This window comes from Bos indicus, chromosome 27, assembly GCF_029378745.1.
Source record: "Bos indicus isolate NIAB-ARS_2022 breed Sahiwal x Tharparkar chromosome 27, NIAB-ARS_B.indTharparkar_mat_pri_1.0, whole genome shotgun sequence".
In the NCBI taxonomy this organism is placed as follows: Eukaryota; Metazoa; Chordata; class Mammalia; order Artiodactyla; family Bovidae; genus Bos; species Bos indicus.
Window position 1 is genome coordinate 31,857,291 of NC_091786.1, and position 11,123 is coordinate 31,868,413.

Below are 11,123 nucleotides of genomic sequence, written 5' to 3' on the forward strand. Positions count from 1 at the left end.
GACCCCTCATTTCTGCTCTGTACACCCTGGCTGATTCTCAATAATCTGGATATTGAACTTAGAAATACTATCCTTGTCTTCATCTCTGTGTTCACAGTGCTTGGCACCAAATAGACCGTCATTCAACAAATGTTTGCAAAATGGAGATGACTGTCTGGCTGTACTAGACACACCGACTCTGATGTTTGCATTTAATTTTCCTGTCTCCTAGATCATTCTCACCTGGATAACTAAAGCCCTGCCCAGACACTCTGTGCCTAGACTCCCCTATCTACCGAATCTCACATAAGCCCTGGTTCCTGCTTCCGGGTCTCCCCACTTCTCTTTCCGGCTGTGGCCACCACATCAGTGCTGCCTGTATCAGGGTTCCTCCATGAGCATCCTAGGACTGCTGACTCTAGGAGTGGACACAGTGCAGAGGGTGGATCAATTGCGTTTCTGGAGAGGGATTGCAGAAAGCAGAAATGTTTGATTTAAAGAATCTTGACCTGTAGTTGGAAATCGCTGACCAGAAAAATTAACGAGATACAATGAAAAGTAAAAATAAGAAGTGTGTGGTGTAAGTCTGGACACTTCTCCCATCTAACTTCTAAATTCTATCCTCAGTGTTAGGGATGGCTTCTAGGAAAGCATTAAACATTTGCTCAATGAAATAGATGGGGTTATTAAATTGGTGGTTTAATTCAACAAAAGCAAGGTTGACCAGGTGCAAGCGGTTAGTTAAGACACAGAGCGTGAATGTTCCACTCAGAAAACAGGTCCAGACACTGGTCTCCAGAGACCGTATACAATGGGGGTAAACTCCAGGAAGGAATCTGAAGGAGCAGAGATGTGCAGATTGGATTTTGAGGTGGAACTTGGGACAAAAGATAGAAGAAACTGTGATAGAGTATGACCATAGAAATATCAAGATATCTTACATATTCCTTAGATATCAGTTTTTCCAGAACAGAGTGTCAAAACCAAAGAAACAAACTACTTCTTTCATCAGTGAGGTTTAGAAATGAGAGCCCTGGGTACCCTGTGAGGACGGTCTCCACTCATTTCAGAGAGGTTTGGGGTTGGATGCTCATTGCAGATGACTAGGGTGGGTCAGACTAGAATGGCTCGAATCACACTTTTATTTCAGCCCAGTCACCCATTCAGACAGTAACCATGACCCCCAGGGACTCAGCAGGGTGCTTTTCTGGACTGCACGGTGTTCCTGGTGCTGCCTTCACCCACTGCCCCCTCCCACTGCCCCTTCCCTGGATTGTTTTGTGTGCCACAAATCAGAGAACTGAGTTCTACATCCTGAGTCGGTCAGGATGCTACAGCTGTTTCCCATTCTCCTTCCAAATTCTCCCTCTTTTTCAGCCTGTAGGCAAAGGCCAAAGGGCAACATCAAAAGCAGCAACATCTCTGCTGTCTGATCGCTTCTTAGTCTCTGGCTTTTCTTGGACTTTTTACAACAGTTTGCATCCCGCCTCATTGCTTCTTTAGAATTTTGTTCAGGGAGCTGCTCTGCATTTGGAAGGAGCGTGGTACTTGGAACACACAGGGATTGAAACCACATCCGAAGGCACTGGCAGGCAGAGTCCTCATTTTTCAGTCCATTCCAAAAGCCTCTGCATTTCCTACTGACTCAGATGTTTATTTACCAACCCCCCATCCCACGTTTCCATATTTCCTCACAACTCTGCTCTACTGTCCCACCATTCGTGGTTCCGGATCTTCTTTTGGGGGGTCTCTTTTCTGAGGCATGTACCTCCTCCATTACCATCACGGTCACCCACATTATTGTCTAGATAAGAATGACCAAATCCAGGGAGATTAAGTGATTTTCTAGGGTTACACGACTAGTAAGTGGTAGAGTCTGATGAAGCCTCTTAATGCTAATTGTTCATACAAAACAAAAGGACAGTTATTGTTACAATAATCACTTAAATCCAGCACATATTGGTTACTTCAAGCAATACTCAAAATAACTTTCAAATCCACAGCTTGGCACTGTGCAGGAGACTGGTAGATATTTGTCACAATGATACAAAACAAGAGAGGGTTGATGATCTATTATCCTGAGCATTTGCCTTTCAGGGAAATTGTCACGAAGTCAGAAAATTACATAAACATTATGAGAATGTGACTCAAAGTATTTCCCCTTAAACTTAATAATGAAGCAATCAATTAGGCATCTCTGGATCCTCATTTGTTTTCTTGCTTCAAGGACAAAGTGAATAATACATCTTCAGGGAAATGTTCTCCATTAGGCCTGATTGACAAAAGTTTCCCAGTTAATGAGCTGGTCCCAGTATAAACATGTTCCGACATAAAGAAATGAATGTTAGTGAAAGGAGAGTCTCCTTGCCTGACCATTTTAACTATATGACAAATGTTAACAAAATGTTTTCGGATCCCGAGTTTAGTACTTGGAAGTTCAGACCCTCCTAATTTTTATTCCAGGAATGATAGTCACCTGCGAACTTGTAAGCTATCTTATTGGAGAGATCAGAAAGTGACCTCTTCAAACTGAATCAGTTTTATTCACGTTCAATACTGGAAAAATGGTTAAGATGAAGTAATGGCCCTGGGTAATCATGACATTTCACTCTACGCTGATTCCATCACATTTTTCAGATAAGGACTTATCTTTGGGAGCTTATCAGAATCACTTGAATCTTTTTCCCCCCTTCACTTGGGACTTTAAGTGTTCTCAGTGGATTGCACAATGCTGTTAATTAGCTGATTTTTAGTGATTCTTAAAGTTGTGACTTGAAAGATTACCATCTTTCAAGTAATGCTAGCATAATACTGCCATGAGTCTAACAGAAGAAAAATTAAGTCAAAACACTTTACTATGGCTTTTTCTAGAATACTGTTTTTTTTCCCCTCTTTGGCAAAGCTTTTCAAGTCCTTCGCTTCAAGCTGATCTTGGTAATTAAAAGAATGATTTTTAAAAAAACCTCTCGAAAAGGGATTCTGCATAATAAAATTCATTAAAATGCAATATTCACAAAATAAGATGTTTTATCATAACTATATGGAGAGGAAAATGGGAAGGAAATTAGGTGCTTCCTCCATATCCATTGCCCATGTGTTTACTGCAGTTTAATTGTGTAACTGAGAACTTGACACATTAACAAGCAGTTACCAGTTAGAGCTATTAACAAGTAGGACTATTAGCTCAATTTCTCTTTAGAGCCTTGAGAAAGGGAGGAAAGAATGAAAATAGGAAGGAAGAAAATTCCTACTTGCTAAGTTGTCCACTGGAATAGCAGCCATTTCATTTTCATGAAAGAAAACTAGTCCATTGACATGATATGGTACAAACCCATTTATCTCAGAAATAAGGATCATATCTAAGCATAGAAGAGGCTGTTGTAATCAAGCAAATGGAGTAGTCATTCGCATAACTCACTGGGAATTATGGAAATACAGCAACTGGATAACTAATGGACTATCCCCCAGGCTGGGCTGTTGTCATGGATACACAACCAAAGTGAGCCTAGCAGGAAGCCTGGTGGGAAACAGCCCTGGCTAAGCCAGGCTGCTGAAGCCCAAGTGCCACCTGTCTGTAACCAGCCCTGGGCGTTGGTCAGACAGATGAGAAATTCTCACTGTGACCTATTTCAGAAAAACCCTGGAAAAAAGTAATTGTGAGAGGAAGGAGGAATTAAGAAGAATTGTTATGTGCATTCCAAGATATCTGATTTATTAAAAAAAAAATGTTACAGGATAGATGGCAAGTTATGTAATGTAATGTGGTAATGTAAACCAAACACTTTCACAGTCCAATGATCATTTCTCCTAGTTAATATTAGCAATATTTTTTAACAAACAGATTGCTGCTTCAGTCTGAAAATGCCATTTGGATTCAAAAGAGAACCATTTAATCATGTCCTAGCTTGTAACATATCTTAAGTACTTTGCCTTAATAAATGAGATTTTTGTGTTGTCGTTTAATATTTTTTTGCTATTGACAGCTTGCCTTTCCAAATCAGCTAATATCATCTAAAGGATAAGAGATTCCATATGATCCTGCTTTTACCCACAGTCCATCTAATTCTCCTACTTTAGAGGCTTAGTAGATATTTTCTGACTTATTTGGGTTTAACTGCATGGGGCATTTTGGACATCTCTGTACAGTAGATTTCCCCTTTCGAGCACACACTTCTGATCTTCCTCTTGTCTCAGCCACCTTCAGGTTGAGGATCTGCCGGCTTCCCACCACTCACTGCTGTATGACTCAGGCCTGGTCTAGACCCTAACCTTGTGACTTGGTACCTGCTGCCTGTTCACGAATTTGCTGACAGTAATACTAACTCTGAGTCACCTGTTTTTCTTCCACTATCTGGATTCCTCCAATAAACATTCCTTCCTTTGGAATGGTTGTCTGGTTTTAAAGGTTTCTCAAATCAGGTTCACCTGCTGGGGGAATTTACCTGTTTTTGCCTCTTGTATGGTGCCAGGGTCTGGTTGAAGAACTGGCCTCACCCACACAGGCCTCCATCTGTTGGAAGTCATAGGGCCTGGCTTCACCTAGTACCACAGAGAAGATAAATGGCATATCCACTCATTCATGAAAAGGGGGTAGGATGAACATCTTTATAAGGGGGGATCATTCCTAAACTGCCTGCATTCCTGGGTACCCATTGACGCCTCTGCAGTGAGGAGACATCAGGAGTTTACTACACAAGGCAGCTGAAGCTACATTCAGGTGATTGGGTGGATCTGGGATTAACTCCATCCCCTTGCAAAACTTCGTCCAAGCCAGCCCAAATGTTCTCAGTTCACATGAAATGCTGCTTTTTGCAATACAGTGATATTTAACAGCAGGCTTTAAAATGCTCCATTTCATTTTAATTATTAACTGGTTGCCTCAAGGCATGTGATAAAAACCCATCCTGTAAAATTATCATTGATAAAATATTTCCAGATACAGTTCTTCATTAGAATCTCTGGGTGCACTCATGCATGCATGTTGTGTGTTGGGGGAGCTTCCAAAGACATGAACAAATTACTGAGTTAGGTTATCATGGTATCTGGTAAGGCCTCAGTTTAAAAACAGTGAGAAGTAGTCACTGTATTTACTCTTTATTTTTGGTAAATGTTTATATCTTTCACTGCAAAAGCGCTGAGGGACCGGGTCCTGGGATGTACAGACACCAGTGAGCAAGTCCTTATTACCCATGAGATGAATGGAAACTCCCTGGTGGCACTTGCCTGTCCCTCCGTCTCTAGCCTCCGAGACTTCTTCAGCCCTGCTCCACAGCCTTGCTCTTCATGCCCTTGCCTGCACTCCATGTCTTACACTTCCAAGCTTCTTGAGGTTCTTAGAAAGCCGCCTTTTAGCACGCGTTTGCCTTCATGTGGGTGGTTTTGCTTTTTCTCAGATTTCTCTTGTCATAACTTGCAGATATTTACCCTCAGTACTTAGCACACAGTTCTCCTCCTCTCTGAAATCTTCTTTTTACAACTCAGATCAGGTTAAGTGGAGAGCAAGAAGCATACGCTCTGAACCTGGCGTGTACACTAGCTGCGTGGACCCAGGCAGGCCACCTAACCTCCTCAGGCCTCTATCCTCAGTATCATGATCATTTATGTCATTCAGAGGACAGTCACAGTGGGGAGATACTAAGATGACCAAGAGCTCAGAAAGATTGCAGAGTCTTCAGTTTATTGATTATAATTTCACCCAACATGAGCTTTCCTTGTGGCTCAGATAGTAAAGAATCTGCCTACAACGAAGGAGACCCAGGTTTGCTATCTGGGTCTGGAAGATCCCCTGGAGAAGGGAATGGCAACCCACTCCACTATTCTTGCCTGGAGAATTCCATGGACAGAGGAACCTGGCGGGCTATATAGTCAATGGGATTGCAAAGAGTCGGACATGACTGAGCAACTAACACTTTCATCCAAGATCCTTGTTTTTTTTTTTTTTTTTGCATTTAGAACCACATACCTTTGTGGGCCCTGGGATGCAATTCACTTCTTAAACCACGAGGAATTACTCCCACAGAATCCTCCCTCTTGAAAGTGAACATTCACAAGGCTTGAGGGAGCACAGACCCCAGAGACTGGAGAAGAAGCTTATGTCTTATGTCCCTGGCCAGGGAGAATAGGAATTTGGCAAGAGCAAAATAGAAAGATGACAGATTTGGAGCTGTGAGCAGGAGTGCTGAGTGCCCATGGGGAATACGCAGTAGCATATTGCCTGTGTACACTTTCTGAAGCAGTCGCTGCCAGCCCGGGCAGACAAATCCTATTTATTGAAGAGCATTGTGTCAGTTTCCCTAAAGCCCCATCAGAAAGGGCAGCGTTGCTCTGAGTAAAGCTGTCGACTCGGGGAGAATGGTGGTCTGCAACCTTCAATCCACGTTCTTTTAGAACATGGAAAGACAAAACACAAAAGAGTCTTGCAGAATAACCTCTAGTAAAACGTGACTGAATTCTGCATTGAGTGGCTGAACGTGGGGTTTCTTATTGCAAGTTGGATGGATGCTGGGTACATGGGAACAAGGCTAGAGGAAAAGATGTGAGAGGTAACATTTTGTGATTAGGCAAACCTCTGTATTCAGCTTGGCAGGAGGTAATATTAAAACGGCTTGTGAATTTTACAAAGCATGCTGTAATATTTTTCATTAACGTTCCCTTTAGCTTTAATGGTAGGTAATAACTGCTGACAGATGACAGCCATTGTGGGTGCCTGCTAGTACAGCTTTTCCGTGGAAGACAGAATAAATGTGAGAACCCATTTCACTTGAAGGGGATACCTGGGGAGAATCAAATTGGTGGGCAAAACATGAACTCTAGAAGCTTGTCGTTCACTGCCCCCTTATATTTTGCTGTGAACATCGTAGGTTTTAGTAAATTGATGAAATAGGTTTCTGGAACTAGCATTCTTTCAGTCCTTTAGACTGCAAGATCAAACTAGTGAATCCTAAAGGAAACGACCCCTGAACATTCACTGGAAGGATTGATGCTGAAGCTGAAGCTCCAATACTCTGGCCATTGGAAAAGACCCTGATGCTGGGAAAGGTTGAGGGCAAGAAAAAGGGACAACAGAGGATAAGATGGTTGGATGGCATCACTGACTCAATGGACATGAGTTTGAGCAAACTCTGGGACATAGTAAAGGACAGGGAAGCCTGGTGTGCTGCAGTTCATGGAAATGAAAAGAGTTGAACACGACTTAGTAACTGAACACTCTTTCAATAATTGTGACATCCCTGTGATCACTAGGGACAAACAGAAGACAGAGACCCCAACTTGCAGCATCTCTTAAAGCAATTTGACATAATGGAACATGCTGGCATCTTTAGAACAGGAAAACTGACGGCTCAACCAGTTCCAGTGAATGTATCACAAAAATTAGTATCACCCACATCCTTTTCCATTAGTCTTATTATGGAAGACATTAGTCTTATTGTTCTTCCAGGTCATTTCTTTCCTCTGCCATCATGATAAACAAGGGCCACTAGAAAGTAAGAGCCAAGAGAGCAAGAACCTTGCCTGCCTTGCTTTCTACCTGGTGACCAGCAGAGTCCATGGCCCGTTAGTGACGCTTTGTAAATATCAGTTGGCTGAAAGAATACCCGACAGTCAACGATGTGGCCCTCTACGTAGACAGATGTGGGGGAGCAAGTCTGGAGAGATCTTCCTCTCAATTTGAAGGTATTTGACTTAGTTCTTCCATCCAGTGATGAAGTTTTTATTTTTAAAGATTTTTTTTTTGATGTTGACCATTTTTAAAGTCTTTATCAAATTTGTGGCAATATTGTTTCTGTTTTTTGTTTTGGTGTTTTGCCCACAAGGCATGTGGGATCTTCACTCCCTAACCAGGGGTCGAACCCTCACCCCCAGCATTGAAAGGTGACATTTTAACCACTGGACCCCCAGGGAGGTTCCCATTGATGAGGTTTTTTTTTTTGTTTTTTTTTTTTTCTGTCTTCTAGCCTGTTAGATCCATATTTTCATGGGAGATAATTCTCAGAATTATATGTGTCCTTCCCAAATGCATTTCCATATGTTCAATAAGCTGACCCAAACATATAGAAAAACCTACATGAAGATTTTGAAAGTGCTTATGTTTGGGGAAAAGGTTTTGAGATACCCACTAAAGAAACATGTGCCCTCGACACATTTCCATACATTTCCAGCCATTTGGCTCTTCCACATCCTATTTTAGAACAATGTCTTTTAACTTCCTGGAATATAATAAAAACAAAGAAAACAGCAACGATACTTTGATTTAAAATGAAAAATTTGTATCAGGCAAAGAAGATCTATTGGATGAATGCGTATCTGGAAATAAAGTAAAATTTGAGAAATCCAGTAGCCTTCAGTTCAGTTCAGTTCAGTCACTCAGTCGTGTCCGACTCTGGGATCCCATGAATCGCAGCACACCAGGCCTCCCTGTCCATCACCAACTCCCGGAGTTCACTCAGACTCACATCCATTGAGTCAGTGATGCCATCCAGCCATCTCATTCTCTGTCGTCCCCTTCTCCTCCTGCCCCCAATCCCTCCCAGCATCAGAGTCTTTTCCAATGAGTCAACTCTTCACATGAGGTGGCCAAAGTACTGGAGTTTCAGCTTTAGCATCATTCCTTCCAAAGAAATCCCAGGCCTGATCTCCTTCAGAATGAACTGATTGGATCTCCTTGCAGTCCAAGGGACTCTCAAGAGTCTTTTCCAACACCACAGTTCAAAAGCATCAGTTCTTCGGCGCTCAGCCTTCTTCACAGTCCAACTCTCACATCCATACATGACCACTGGAAAAACCATAGCCTTGACTAGATGGACCTTTGTTGGCAAAGTAATGTCTCTGCTTTTGAATATGCTATCTAGGTTGGTCATAACTTTTCTTCCAAGGAGTAAGCGTCTTTTAATTTCATGGCTGCAATCAACATCTGCAGTGATTTTGGAGCCCAAAAAATAAAGTCTGACACTGTTTCCACTGTTTCCCCATCTATTTCCCATGAAGTGATGGGACCAGGTGCCATGATCTTCATTTTCTGAGTGTTGAGCTTTAAGCCAACTTTTTCACTCTCCTCTTTCACTTTCATCAAGAGGCTTTTTAGTTCCTCTTCACTTTCTGCCATAAGGGTGGTGTCATCTGCATATCTGACGTTATTGATATTTCTCCCAGCAATCTTTATTCCAGCTTGTGCTTCTTCCAGCCCAGCGTTTCTCATGATGTACTCTGCATATAAATTAAATAATCAGGGTGACAATATACAGCCTTGACATACTCCTTTTCCTATTTGGAACCAGTCTGTTGTTCCATGTCCAGTTCAGATATTATTTGGTTTGAGTAGGAGTGTATAGGTTGCCAAACTTTAAAACCATTGCAGCACTCTGAGCTTCAGATTATGGATCAGACAGTGGTTAATTTCCAGCCATAAGTGTGATCAGAACAAGAGTAACTGATCCATCCTCCCAGTTTCTTTTCTTTGGTGTGGGGGCAAGAAGTAAACCCTCTGAAACTCAAGATGAACAGATGGGCTGCGCAAGGAGTGGGCAGGACAGAATTCATCCTCCAGGTTCCTGGGCCAGTTTATCTTTGCAGAGGCCTGGACTGAATATATGGTGCTGCCAGCCTGGGTCTCCCAGTGAGAGATATAATTTTTGTATTCTGAAACCATGATATTTTTCATCGTGAAAATTTGACAACAGACAGAATGTACCAGGGCCCTGAGACAAATGAAGGAAAATCATGTCTATGTACCTGATAGGTGACATTAGCCACAGACAGCAAAATGACTCCATCTGTAGCTCTCCTCGGTCTCCTGGAAATTCAGTCCTAATGGTTTGTGCTTTTTGGAGCAGCTCTTCAAATTAGAAGGAACAGGAAATAAGCAACTGAGCGTCCTTTGTTTCCCTCTCCTGTTTTCTGCCTTTGTTACAACTATGCTGACTTCTGTTTTCCAGTTGTGATAATGATGGAAAAAGCAGGAAATGATCCCTCAGACTGCAGACAAGCTGGGAATAAACTGAGGCCCCAAACTTTGTGATTCTTCCCTCTACTGGACAGCCTCTTAGAAAATGATTCTGATGAGAAGCATCAAGAAAGAAGGAGGTGGCTAGTGGTAAAAATCACAGCCTTCTATGTCATGTAACGGATGCTTGATCGAAGCAGGGATTCTTACACTCTATTGTGCGAAAGAATCATCCAGGGTGTTGTAAAAATGCAGATTCTGATTCAGCAGCTCTTGGGTAGGGGCCCAAGAGTCTATGGTTCACAGGCATCCTTTAATTAATTAGGGTCTAGAGACTCCTTCCGTCACTTACTTCTGACTGAGTTAGTGACTTAAACTCTGGGAACATCAAGTTTATTTATTTCTCAATTGGGGTTAATACTATTAGTAACATGCATAACTATCTCATAAGGATATTATAAGACATAAAGTAAGATCCATATGTTTAGTTTACATGTGTGTGTATATACACACACACATCATACCTTGTGATCATACAAATCATACATTGTGATGCTTCATATAAGTAGATTATTGATTCATCACCAGTCCACATGTATTCTTTTTAAAAAGTATTTTTTAATTTGGCTGCATGCGGTCTTAATTGCAGCTTATGAGCTTCTCTAGTTTCGGTGCACAGGCTTAGCTGCCCCCTGGAATGTGGTAACTTAGTTCCCCCACCAGCATTCTAACCCATGTCCCCTGCATTGGGAGGCAGATTCTTAACCACTGGACCATCAGGGAAGTCCCAGCATATATTCTTTATTACTGCCATTATTATGACAGAATGAATGGGAACCCTTTCCACCGCTAAGCTTTTATGATTTCTTTTTCTCTGTAAAACAGCCTCTACTATTCACATTCATAGGATTTCACCTGATTGAAAAATCCAGGAGGAAAGGGGAGGGTAAATAAGAGCCAGTGGGCACAAATAGACTTGCCCTGGCCACGAAGGCCATTGCTCTTCACGTGGGGAATCTCAAAATGCGAGGCTCTTGGGAAATCTTCACCTCAGTACTGTTCAGATTGCCATTTGATTGTTACTGCAAAGGAATGACTAGATAAGAAAGTCAGGAGATTTTAAAACTAGTTTGGAAGCAAAAGAAAGTGCAACAAAGCAGCACTCTCTTGGGAGAAGGGTATAATGAACTGAGATTTGTGCTTC